Genomic DNA, 12,838 nt, shown 5'->3' on the forward strand with positions numbered 1-12,838 from the left:
TATTTAAATGTATGTAAAGTACATTGTATGCTAGCTGTTTACTTTTTTCACTAAGTAAAAACTGTCATTACCTCAACATGTCATTACCAACACATAACTTCTTGTGATGGTAAAGACACTTAGTGATGGTAATAACAGGTTTTTAGTTTCACCATCACTATCTTATTAACTGTTTAATAATTAAAGCTAATTAAAGCTAAATAAGCATAATGGTTTTATTATACAAGGAAACATAAATTTTCACTGATTAGTCAATATGGCCCACAAGATATCAGCAGAGATCCAGTAAAATATCAGTAATTACATGAAAAAGAAAAGGTAAGTTTAAAGTAATATCACAACCTTCAAAATGAGAACAAAGGTGCATCGTAAGGGGAATTAGCTCAAATGGTAGAGCGCTCGCTTAGCATGTGAGAGGTAGCGGGATCGATGCCTGCATTCTCCAGTGCAGATACATTATGATTATTTAAGGGTATCATGTAATATGAAACTCGTTGCGGCATCGCTTAATGAATCGCAGCTTCAAAAATTATGATCAGGATTTAAGTGAGTCTTTAAGGCAAAAAAATATATGTGGGTATTAATATCTAAAACAGTGCATTATTACGCTACACATAAATATAGATTTAAACTGTCCTCTATTTACTACAGTCTGTTTGAAACAACTAGTTGGTGTGGAGAACATGTTACACACACAGAGTGCTATTATTTCAAGCTTATCAAGTACATGGTATTTCACTTAATAACATCTCACAAAGTACAAATTCTTCAACTTTCTAATTAAACCATGTAGTACGGGACATTACCGCTCACCTAATGCAGTAATAAACAACTCGCCCAAACAGGGACTTGAACCCTGGACCCTCAGATTAAAAGTCTGATGCTCTACCGACTGAGCTACCCGGGCTCTGCAAGTTGCTTTAACCCTCACAAGGATGTGACTTGAATTAACTAACTAAACAAACTTTAACATACGTTGTCCTGTAGAACAGTTCCAGCAAGAACACCAAAAAAACCCTTAAGAAACACTTCTTAGTACTACATACATTAGTTGTATTCCACACAGGTCAGCATGCGACATCGTTTTACTTTCTAACTGTATTCATATTATGCCATCTATATTACGGTGGCCCGCTGAGTTAAAACACAATAACATTTACAAAACAAACAAAAGCTGACAACACAACAACAATAAGGAAAAACGCGAATATATTAAGAGACAACACAAATTCTTTAAGGTGGAACGCAATTACATTAAGGGAGAACACAACGAAATTAAGGAAACATGAATACACACTACACTACATCTAGTGGTCGATTGAATAGCCTACAACCAGCACAAACAGGGTTTGAGTTATTAACACATAATCCAGTCAGTTAAAAACCCAACAAGAAGGCTGTACCTAATACATTCATACCAGAAAAAAAACACACCCTAACATGCTAGTGCCGTTACAGTGCTAAGAATGGTCCACCCAAAAACATTATTTGGTCAGTTGGAGTGCTCATATGGGGCTCCCTTTCTATTGATATATGATGTGGTGTCAACGGTACCCAAGCTAGTCAGGATGCGGTCTAAGGTGCTGCGTTCAGGTCACAGTCTCTCATTGAGGCGTGGGTTTGAATCTCACTTCTGACAGCTCATGCTTTATACAAATTTACATCTTTAACCCTCTACCATACATAATAATATGAAAAGATACAACAGTTCATCCAAAGCTTAGTCCACGTGGGGGTGTTGTGGGATTGGTATTAGACCTTTGCAAGCAGGTCAGGATGGTTGAGTGATCTAAGGTGCTGTGTTTAGTTTGCAGTCTCCCCTGGAGGCGTGGGTTCAATTTCCACTTCTAACATTTTCTGCATTTAGCAGACGCTCTCGTCCAGAGCGACTTACAGAAGTGCTTCTATTGTAAACATTCCATTCTTCATCATTCTAAACAAAGCATGTAGTAGAAGTCTGGTTTAGCAGAAGAAATGTTGTAAGAAAGGAAGCCCTTAAATACTGACTTGTTGCTCTGCTTGCAAGCTTACTGTAACAAAAGAATGGTCGTGTATCTGATGTGTTAAGATTAGTCGCTACTCCAACAGTTCTTCGCTGTGGCTGGTTAAATGCTGGAAATTACCGCTTACCTAATGCAGTAAGAAGCAACTCACTCGAACAGGGACTTGAACCCTGGATCCTCATATTAAAAGTCTGATGCTCTACCGACTGAGCTATTCGGGCTCTGCAACCTGCTTTAATCCTCACAAGAATGTGACTTAAATTACAAACTTTAACATACGTTGTCCTGTAGAACTTCAATTAATATAAAATATTTTTATTTCTGTTTCGGCACTCTTGAAGGCGATTATATCAAGTTTTAGGTGAAGTATGTTGCTGCTTACACACACAAAAAAAAACATCTCAGGAGGAGAATTTTGCAGGTAGATTACGAACAGATTCCTTTCTTTCACCTTTTTTACTGTATCAATTGCACGATTGTTTTCCAGTCCTTAAATGTTATGTGCATTTATATGTGGCAAGAGAAAAAAATCCATAAAAATCAAATTGAGTTAGCAAAGAACCTTGAATTATACTAAAGAGTTCTTCAAGTAGAAACAGTTCTAGCAAGAACACAAAAAACCCTGAAACACTTCTTAAGACTTCTTAGTCTTAGTTTTTTATTATTTCAAATGCCATTCATTATTTCAAATGCCATTCATAATTTATAATCACTGATTTGTGAGATATCAGCAGTAGTAGATCATGTTTAACTGGTTTAATATTGTTTAAGCGCTGATTATCGGCTGTTTTTCGTGAGTATGTTTGGGCGGTTTTCCATGCATTTTGACGGCCTTTAAAATGCGCAATCTGGCAACCCTGGCTGAAGCGTTCATTCATATTTTGGAGCGATGTATGTTTGTATGCTAGAATATAAATAACATCTTTTACAAACTACTGTCTATTTACATTGACATTTTCTCTTCTGTCTAAACATTTTTGCAATTGGGTTTGTAAAAGTAAGCGATACTGTGGATAATATATTTAATGAGCTGAACTAACTGAGAGAAGCGCTAACGGTGGTGGAAGAGTCTAAAAGGGTTTGGAACATAGTCGTATCATCATAGCAGTACAACACAGTTTTGTCCGTAGCATCCGAAAATATCCAGAAGCTAATATACAAAAAACGTTTATTTTAATAAACTTACCTTAAACTTGTTAATAAAGTATGACTATAAAATCTAAACAAACACAGTATCCGCTGCTGCAGTCTCTACACAAACTTTTCTGCACTGAAAACTCAAGAACACATTTTATGGATATTACGGTAATGCACTGAAAACGCGTCCTACAGTCATGCAAGCACAAACAGCAGTGTGTGAGTTTACACTAATCAACCATAACATTAAAACCACCTCCTTGTTTCTACACTCACTGTCTATTTTATCAGCTCCACTTACCATATAGAAGCACTTTGTAGTTCTACAATTATTGACAGGACCACCACAGAGCAGGTATTATTTGGATGGTGGATCATTCTCAGCACTGCAGTGACACTGACATGGTGGTGGTGTGTTAGTGTGTGTTGTGCTGGCATGAGTGGATCTGACACAGCAGCGTTGCTGGAGTTTTTAAATACCGTGTCCACTCACTGTCCACTCTATTAGACACTCCTACCTAGTTGGTCCACCTTGTAGATGTAAAGTCCGAAACGATCACTCATCTATCGCTGCTGTTTGAGTTGATCATCTTCTAGACCTTCATCAGTGGTCATAGGACGCTTCCCACTGGGTGCTGATGGCTGGATGTTTTTGGTTGGTGGACTATTCTCAGTCCAGCAGCGCTGCTGTGTCTTATCCAGTCATTCCAGCACAACACACACTAACACACCACCACCTGAATTTCCTGCATAAATTTGTAATAAAATATTTTCTGCCTTACTCACTCAGCTCTCTGCTTCCTTGTATAGAAATAGGCTAAAACAGGGGGCAGTTAGTCCTGCTGGCCACAACAAGGGACATTGGATAAGTGTTTTGTTTAGAAAGGGTTAAAATTGCTGTACATTTCTGTAATCTTTATAAACTGAAGTTACGACTCATATTGAACAAAACTGATCTCTTACTTTGCTTATTTCCATAAAACGTGAAATATGACATGGCAGCCATTTTTAAAAGAAAGTTCATGAGCTGCTTGCCACACACCCACAAATGTGACATTAATAAAAAGCTCAGGATGTACTCTATGAAGTACAGTAGTACTCAAATGGATTGCATAAACGGTGCTTGAGTTAGAGATCTCAGACACATGTAAAGTCAAATTTATTTATATAGCGCTTTTTACAATGAACATTGTCTCAAAGCAACTTTACAAAATCCAGGACCAACAGACCAAAAACCCCTATTGAGCAAGCCGAGGGCGACTGTGGCAGGGAAAAACTCAGGAAGAAACCTTGATAGGAACCAGACTCAGCAGGGACCCGTCCTTCTTGGGTGGCCTGGAGGATATTTTAAATAAATAGGATTTACACAAATCATACAAACACAAAATAAAATTGAACTGAAAGTTGTAACTAGCAAAAAAATAATGTAAGTTCTTTATTGTTCAGTCCAGTCTGTGATAAAGTCCGTTTTAAGTTCTGGACATTTTTGGTGCATTCACGCCAGGTGTCCGTCACATCTAGTAGGAGCAGCATTATTGGCACTGCAGTCTCGACTTGCAGTCTTTAACCTCGAGAGGGTGAACAGGTTTCGTCAGAGCCTCCTCGGGTTAAAACAACAGAAGATGTTGTTACAATGTGAAATCGTTAAGAGTAAAATATCAGAGAGTTTTACAGGTTTAGACTCCAGCACCCCTAACTATTACAGCATAACTAGGTTTGCTTGTTTAGTTTGAAAAGACCAATCAAAAGCCTGAGTAAATAAATATGTTTTCAATCTAGACTTGAACATAGAGACTGTGTCCGAGTTCTGACAGCGGATTTCCCTAAGTTTGAAGCAGATCTGTGATGGAAATGTTGTTTCAATAAACAGTAGTCATCAGGAGCAATTTTGTAAATTTGGGGTTTGCCTCCACCTAGTGGACATTTTCAGAAATGCAATTTATTACACGTTAGAACATAACATTAAAACAACCTCCTTGTTTCTAGACTCACTGTCCATTTTATCAGCTCCGCTTACCATATTGAAGCACTTTGTAGTTCTACAATTACTGACTGTAGTCCATCTGTTTCTCTACATAATTTTAAAACCTGGAGAACGCGGGCATCGATCTCACTACCTCTCGCATGCTAAGCGAGCGCTCCACAATTTGAGCTAATTCCCCTTATAAAGGACCTTCCTTTACCATTTGTAAATTGTAATGTACTAACAGAGCATTGATGCTGCATTATGAAAGGGCCACAATAGTGCAGGATATACCAACTGTTTAGTGCAGTGCAATAACAAAGCAGCTCTGTGAAGCAAGAACTGAAATTATAATGCATGTTATTCAACATAAAATATGTGGGTATTGATATCTAAAACTCAGTGCATTATTAGGCTGCACATACATATAGATTTAAACTGTCCTCTTTTTACTACAATCTGTTTGAAACAGCTGGACGTACAACTAGATGGTGTGGAGAACATGTTACACATACAGTGTGCTATTATTTCAAGCTGATCAAGTACATGCTATTTCACTTACAAACATCTCATTAACATTAACGCTTACCTAATGCAGTAGGAAGCAACTTGCCTGAACAGGGACTTGAACCCTGGACCCTCAGATTAAAAGTCTGATGCTTTACCGGCTGAGCTACCCGGGCTCTGCAACCTGCTTTAATCCTCACAAGGACGTGACTTGAATTACAAACTTTAACATACGTTGTCCTGTAAAACTTCAATTCATATAAAAAGGTTTTATACCTGTTTCGACTCTTTTGAAGTCACTTAATACACTATATTGCCAAAAGTACTCACTAGTCAGCATGGCCGAGCTGTCTAATGTGCTGTGTTCAGGTCACAGTCTCCCTTGGAGGTGTGGGTTCGAATCCCACTTCTGACAGCGCATGCTATATACAAATTTACATCTTTAACCCTCTACCATACATAATAATGTGAAAAGATTTGTTTTAAGATTGTTTCAAAGTTATTGCATGTTTGTCAATTAAAAAAATTAATAAAGGTCTTTAAACTAAACGATGAATGAAAATAAAGCGTAAACTGACCTCATTTTTGACGCAGCGTTTCAGTGAGCAATGACGAAACAAGTCTTACATTACGTGTTGCCTTTAAACGATCATAATGTTTCTGAATTGGAGAATGCGGGCATCGATCCCACTACCTCTCGCACGCGAAGCAAGCGCTCTACCAATTGAGCTAATTCCCCTTATAATGAGTTCTCCTTTACCCTTTGTAAATTGTAATGTACTAACAGATCATTGATGCTGCATTATAAAGTGGGGGTTCAACGTGTTTAAGCTCACGTACTCACGTTTATCACAGCCTTTAGGACGAACTGAACCAAATCGTAACTTTGTACCACTGACAGACTGTCTTAAGGGTTGATGCTGCATTATGTAGGGGCCAAAATAGTGCAGGATATACCAACTGTTTAGTGCAGTGCAATAACAAAGCAGCTCTGTGAAGCAAGAACTAAAATTATGATGCATGTCATTCAACATAAAATATGTGGGTATTAATATCTAAAACTCAGTGCATTATTAGGCTGCACATAAATATAGATTTAAATGGTCCTCTATTTACTACAGTCTGTTTAAAACAACTAGTTGGTATGGAGAACATGTTACACACACAGAGTGCTATTATTTCAAGCTTATCAAGTACATGCTATTTTACACAAAGTACAAATTCTTCATCATTCTAAACAAAGCACGTAGTACGGGACATTACCGCTCACCTAATGCAGTAAGAAACAACTCGCCCGAACAGAGACTTAAACCCTGGACCCTCAGATTAAAAGTCTGATGCTCTACCGACTGAGCTATCACAAGTGCGGCAATTGCACTTGCAACCTCTTTGACTTCTATTGGAAAATGCAGGTAGAAATTGCATATGTAGTTGCTCGTTTCGATCAGCACCTTAACCAGTGGTAGCGTGGCCGAGTGGTATAAGGTGCTGGATTAAGGCTCCAGTCTTTTAGGGGGCGTGGGTTCGAGTCCCACCGCTGCCAACTCATGCTTTTCGTTTTTAAAAGAAAGTTCATGAGCTGCAATCAAATGGATTGCATAAACGGTGCTTGAGTTAGAGATCTCAGACACATGTCAAGTCAAATTTATTTATATAGCGCTTTTTACGATGAACATTGTCTCAAAGCAACTTTACAAAATCCAGGACCAACAGACCAAAAACCCCTATTGAGCAAGCCGAGGGCGACTGTGGCAGGGAAAAACTCAGGAAGAAACCTTGAGAGGAACCAGACTCAGCAGGGACCCGTCCTTCTTGGGTGGCTTGAAGGATACTTTAAATTAATAGGATTTACACAAATCATACAAACACAAAATTAAATTGAACTGAAAGTTGTAACTAGCAAAAAAATAATGTAAGTTCTTCATTGTTCAGTCCAGTCTGTGATAAAGTCCGTTTTAAGTTCTGGACATTTTTGGTGCAAACACGCCAGGTTTCCGTCACATCTAGTAGGAGCAGCATTGTTTGCACTGCAGTCTCGACTTGCAGTCTTTAACCTCGAGAGGGTGAACAGGTTTCCGTCAGAGCCACCTCGGGTTAAAACAACAGAAGATGTTGTTACAATGTGAAATCGTTAAGAGTAAAATATCAGAGAGTTTTACAGGTTTAGACTCCAGCACTCTAACAGGTCAACGTGATTGACATGAAATGTGGCCACTGTTTTTGTAAATTTGCAGATTGCCTCCACCTAGTGGACATTTTAAGAAATGCAATATATTACAGGTTAGAACAGGGGTGGGGAACCTCCGGCCCGTGGGCCGTATACGGCCTCCCCGCTCAATCAAATGTGGCCCGCCATATATTTCCTAGATTTTATTGTCTGGGCTTTATGCAATTAATTAAACTTTAGACGATACAACAGACATAACAAATACGAGTTATGTTGCCACATACTGGTTGCGTGTTGCCACGACATCATTGCCCCCAGATATTTCACAGCTGGTCAAGACCAAACATTCACAACCGTCACATTGAAATTATGATAAGGTTAGTCTGAGATCAAATATAAACACTACATACCATCAGCATCATGTATTTATAAAGCCTATATTAATTTGGCTCTATGTTGCGTCATTGTAGTCTGTGGCCCGTGACCAGATATGTAATTATTAAACTGGCCCTCAGTGGGTAGAAGGTTCCCCACCCCTGGGTTAGAACATGACATTAAAACAACCTCTTTGTTTCTAAACTCACTGTCCATTTTATCAGCTCCACTTACCATATTGAAGCACTTTGTAGTTCTACAATTACTGACTGTAGTCCATCTGTTTCTCTACATAATTTTAAAACCTGGAGAACGCGGGCATTGATCTCACTACCTCTCGCATGCTAAGCGAGCACTCTACCATTTGAGCTAATTCCCCTTACAAAGAGCCGAATAGGCAAATTTTTGCTCAAGTCCAATCATAAAGACCAATTCCAATACCAGGAGTCGAACTCCGCCGCCTGGGTGAAAACCAGGAATCCTGACCGCTAGACCATATGGGAAACTGCAAGGCTCTGCACCGGCATCAGCCACTTCTTTTCGCTCTGCCAAGCCTTTGTCACCTTAACAAGACCTGCATTGTTGGATCTGGGGTACAGAGAACCACACACAAGGAGTTAGAGAGAAAAAAAGGCATAAGGTAACCGAGCCAGCCAGGAGTCGAACCTAGAATCTTCTGATCCGTAGTCAGACGCGCTATCCATTGCGCCACTGGCCCCTGCATGAGTGTGGTCATGACCTCCCTGAAGCTCCAGCCCCATTTTTGTCTCTTGCCCGAGGAGAGAAGCACGGCATACAAAAAGACAGTGCCATGACCTGGATTCGAAACGGGGTTGCTGCGGCCACAACGCAGAGTACTAACCACTATACAATCAAGCTTCCCAGTGGTCAGCCACTGGTGGCTCATGTTGACTGCTCCTTGATAGACTCCCTCATATACCGGGAGTCGAACGCAGGCCACCTGGCTAAAAGCAGTTTAGAGCCAAGTGTATTATGCTAGCAGGGGCCCCCAAGGGGGATAGGTCTCAACTGAGGTGCCAGACTAAACGTACAGCCCAATGTCGGCAGCAGGACGTTGCGTGATGGAAGCAAATTATCAATCTCTTATCAATCTCGTATTGACAATGGCTACAACACTGATCCAGTGTGGCTTCTCACAGGTACCACATTACTGCGCAGGAGAAAGGCCTGGCAATCTACTTCCGTACTATGCCAAGAAAACTTGATGTAGCGTACAACTAAAGGAATGCGATATAGTGCTGGAAGATGCGCCCCTAGGTCGAAAGGCACTCAACAAGCTACTGGGGAAGAGCCGATGGTCGTCTTGAGTAGAATAAATGCTTATGATGCGCCAGGATCAAAGCCGCAAGGTCGTCTTGGTGCTGATGTCGCTTGGTCGAAAGGGAAGATCAAATCATATATATCATCAGACTAGGAACTTGGAATGTACGAACCATGAACCAAGGCAAACTCGACATTGTCAAAGCCAAAATGGACAGAACAGGACTTGATTTACTCAGAATTAGTGAACTAAAGTGGACTCAATCCGGACATTTCCAGTCAAACGAACATTGGGTCTACTATTCTGGAAATGATAACCAAAGACGAAATGGCGTTGCCTTTATTCTTAATCGAAGACTGGCCAATACTGTCCTGAAGTACAACACAGTCAGCGATAGAGTCATCTCGATACGACTACAAGGAGCACCAATCCATGTCACAGTCATACAAGTCTACTCACCAACAACAGATGCCAAGGAGGAGGACGTTGAACTATTCTATGAACAAGTTTAAGAGGAAATTGACAGGACGCAAAATCAAGACTTACTCATTATCATGGGAGATTTTAATGCCAAAGTGGGCCATGGCAAACAAGGAACTGTTGTTGGAAAGTTTGGACTTAGCAAACGAAATGAAGCTGGAGAAAGATTAATTGACTTTTGTACAAAAAATCAACTGTCCATCATGAACACTTTCTTTCAACATCACAAAAGGAGACTCTACACATGGACATCACCAAATGGGGCCTATAAGAATCAGATTGACTACATATGTGTTCGCCAAAGATGGAGGTCGTCTATCATTACCGTGAAAACACAGCCAGGAGCTGACTGTGGAACTGATCATGAACGTTTAACATCAAAAATTAGAGTCAAGCTGCACAAACGGACTAGACAACAGTCTGTTCCTAACTTTGACTTGACCAAAATACCTGAAGTTTTCTGGAATAGTCTGCACAACCGGTTCACATCTCTGGACACGGATGAAAATAAGCCTGAGGAACACATATAAAGACTATTATTACCGAAGAAGCTAGCAAGTCAATAAACAAGAGACAGAAAAGACCCCCTAGTTAAGGTGAAGTTAAACAGCTAACACATTTATTGCCACACAAGCAATGAAATATCACATACAGTGCTGCAAAAAAAACGTAGAAATAAAGAAATAAAATAGCTCTTACAAATAGGAATTATGTTAAGTGCAAGAGATCTTCAATTCAATACCACTCCTTATATTTAAAGAGGTATAGATTCAAAAATTAAGTTCTAGTCCTTGAATGTGCGTATTAAAGGTATTTTCCTATGGCTGTTTTACCCAGGTAGAATAAATAGTGTGAGTAGGTTCTTATCTGGTCCTGGGCAAAAACTCTGATATATCCGGAGTCTTCTGTAAACGGTAGGCCACACCGCTTCTACGACCATCAACAGTTTCACAGGGCTGGGCTCGCCATCACAATTCTCTACGTCTTTCTGTGCGTCTAAGAAAAACCAATCTACACAGATAGTGCAGAACAATGAATGCTCCTATTATTTTATGTTCCCTGAAATGAGATCTCATTAAGTTCTTTTCTTCATTTCAGAACATCTTATAACATGTACAAAAACTAAGGATGCACCTTGACTACAAATGATTAATTAACATTCATACATCACAGCAACATTGACATTTAACATGAACATCCCTTCAGTATTGGTATTTTAGCACTGACCAATGAATTACTACTCTTTTCCAACTTTTTAGCTGTAACATGTGCAATTATCCCTTTAACATGAATTTGAATTGAACCATCACTAAACTCCATTAATATGTACATTATGATAACCAAAATATGTTCAATCATAGCACAGTTGTGCTGTAAATAATTAAGATGTATCAATCTAACCAAACTGAATGACTTAACAGAATATGTGCACTGTGCCTTTAAGGCTCCACCACGCTATTAGTAATTCTACTTGCTAACTAGCCACTAGCAAGCGATTAGCATAGCTATACTTTTAAATCATTTCGACAAGCATTAAAGAACATTTTCATAACTCCAATTGGTTTTTTATTCCTTCCATTTCTAATGAAAAGCGTATGAACTCAAAAGGAAGGTGTACTCTCCCTTTACAGTGGCTAGCTAGGCTATCATAATAAACTCACGGGAGTTTCAAACACTTGACAGAAAACCGCCTCCCTCACGTTCATAGCTGGAATTCTGGTAAAAAAAAAAGAACAAAACAGTTTATCAGCTCTAATATATGCTAAAAGTCAATATTTTAAACCATTATGTATTATTTTGTACCGAATATTGCTCAGCTGGTCTGCAGCAATCTCTAAAGATCTATCAAGCCAAAAAGGGAAAAACTAACAAAGGTAAAGTCTTTTTCTACCACTGCGCCCTATTTTGGGGACGACAAGTAATTACACCTCTTGAATGACGAGGTTTTAGTAGCTCCATATTTCATATGGGTTACAATAGCATACGCTTCAATCAGGCTCTAAATCTCTTGAATCATATGCTAATTTCATGTTATAGTTCGCCTACAGATTTATACTTCTGTCATTACCACTTAGTTATGCCACTTACTTATTAACTGTCATTATATGTGTTGTATTATATGTTATATGTTGTGTTGTATTATATGTTATGTTTTGTTAATTTAATAAAAATTTTTTGTTTGTTTGTTTTTTTGTGACCTTTTACTTTTCGCTTTTTTATTTACACTTTTTTCTGACAATTCTGTACTTTTACGTCTTTTTTTAGGCTGCATAACTGTAGGGTGGTCCTGTGTCCCTGTATTTGATACATTTTCTAAAGAAGATAAAAAAGTTTCACCCTTATCTTTAGAGTCTTTTCCGTCGTCTTCTTCCTCCACTTCTTGTGTTCCGCTCCCTGCTTGATTGGAATGTTTGTTGGGTTGTTCGGTGAGAGACGTCGTGTCTTCGTTGCTTGTATCCGTGACGGAAGATTCTAATGATTCGTCGGTGCTGGATTCACTCAAGTCTCCACTGGATGATTCACCGCTGTCGCTGGAACTTTCAACACCATCATCATGTTTCGTTTCTTCTCCAAGCTTCTCTTCATTTGTTTGTTTTTCCTTTGCAGTCACGTTAGAGTCGTTGTTGATTACGTGTTTTACATTTAGTTGTCCAGCTTTTGCTTTGTTACTATATGATTTTGGACATCCAAAGTACGTATGGCCTTGTCCACCACATAAATTACATGTCTCACTATTGGTACATTGTTTCCCTTTATGACCAAACTCACCACACTTTCAACACTTGAGTTTAGTACAGTCTTTAACCTGGTGTTCATGTGAATTGCATATATAACATTGCTGCGATTGTCCTTGATATGTTATTTTGCCGTTGTAGGGTCCCATTGATATCGAGTTTGGAATCTGCATTAAACTTCCATTCGGG

General features: G+C 39.2%; 3 non-coding genes and 1 pseudogene across 3 annotated transcripts; 2 read left to right on the forward strand and 2 right to left on the reverse strand.

Moving 5' to 3' along the window:
- Window positions 1-834: 834 nt before the first annotated feature.
- trnak-uuu (transfer RNA lysine (anticodon UUU)) lies at window positions 835-907 on the reverse strand. The gene has a single exon. It is a non-coding gene; the product is annotated as a tRNA-Lys (tRNA).
- A 6,164-nt stretch (window positions 908-7,071) lies between these two features.
- Window positions 7,072-7,153, forward strand: trnal-aag (transfer RNA leucine (anticodon AAG)). Its single transcript has one exon. It is a non-coding gene; the product is annotated as a tRNA-Leu (tRNA).
- A 1,644-nt stretch (window positions 7,154-8,797) lies between these two features.
- trnar-acg (transfer RNA arginine (anticodon ACG)) lies at window positions 8,798-8,870 on the reverse strand. Its single transcript has one exon. It is a non-coding gene; the product is annotated as a tRNA-Arg (tRNA).
- Window positions 8,871-9,276: 406 nt separating this feature from the next.
- LOC134307032 (craniofacial development protein 2-like) lies at window positions 9,277-10,444 on the forward strand (annotated as a pseudogene).
- Window positions 10,445-12,838: the final 2,394 nt, after the last annotated feature.

The sequence above is a fragment of the Trichomycterus rosablanca genome, unplaced genomic scaffold (assembly GCF_030014385.1).
Source record: "Trichomycterus rosablanca isolate fTriRos1 unplaced genomic scaffold, fTriRos1.hap1 scaffold_239, whole genome shotgun sequence".
NCBI lineage: Eukaryota > Metazoa > Chordata > Actinopteri > Siluriformes > Trichomycteridae > Trichomycterus > Trichomycterus rosablanca.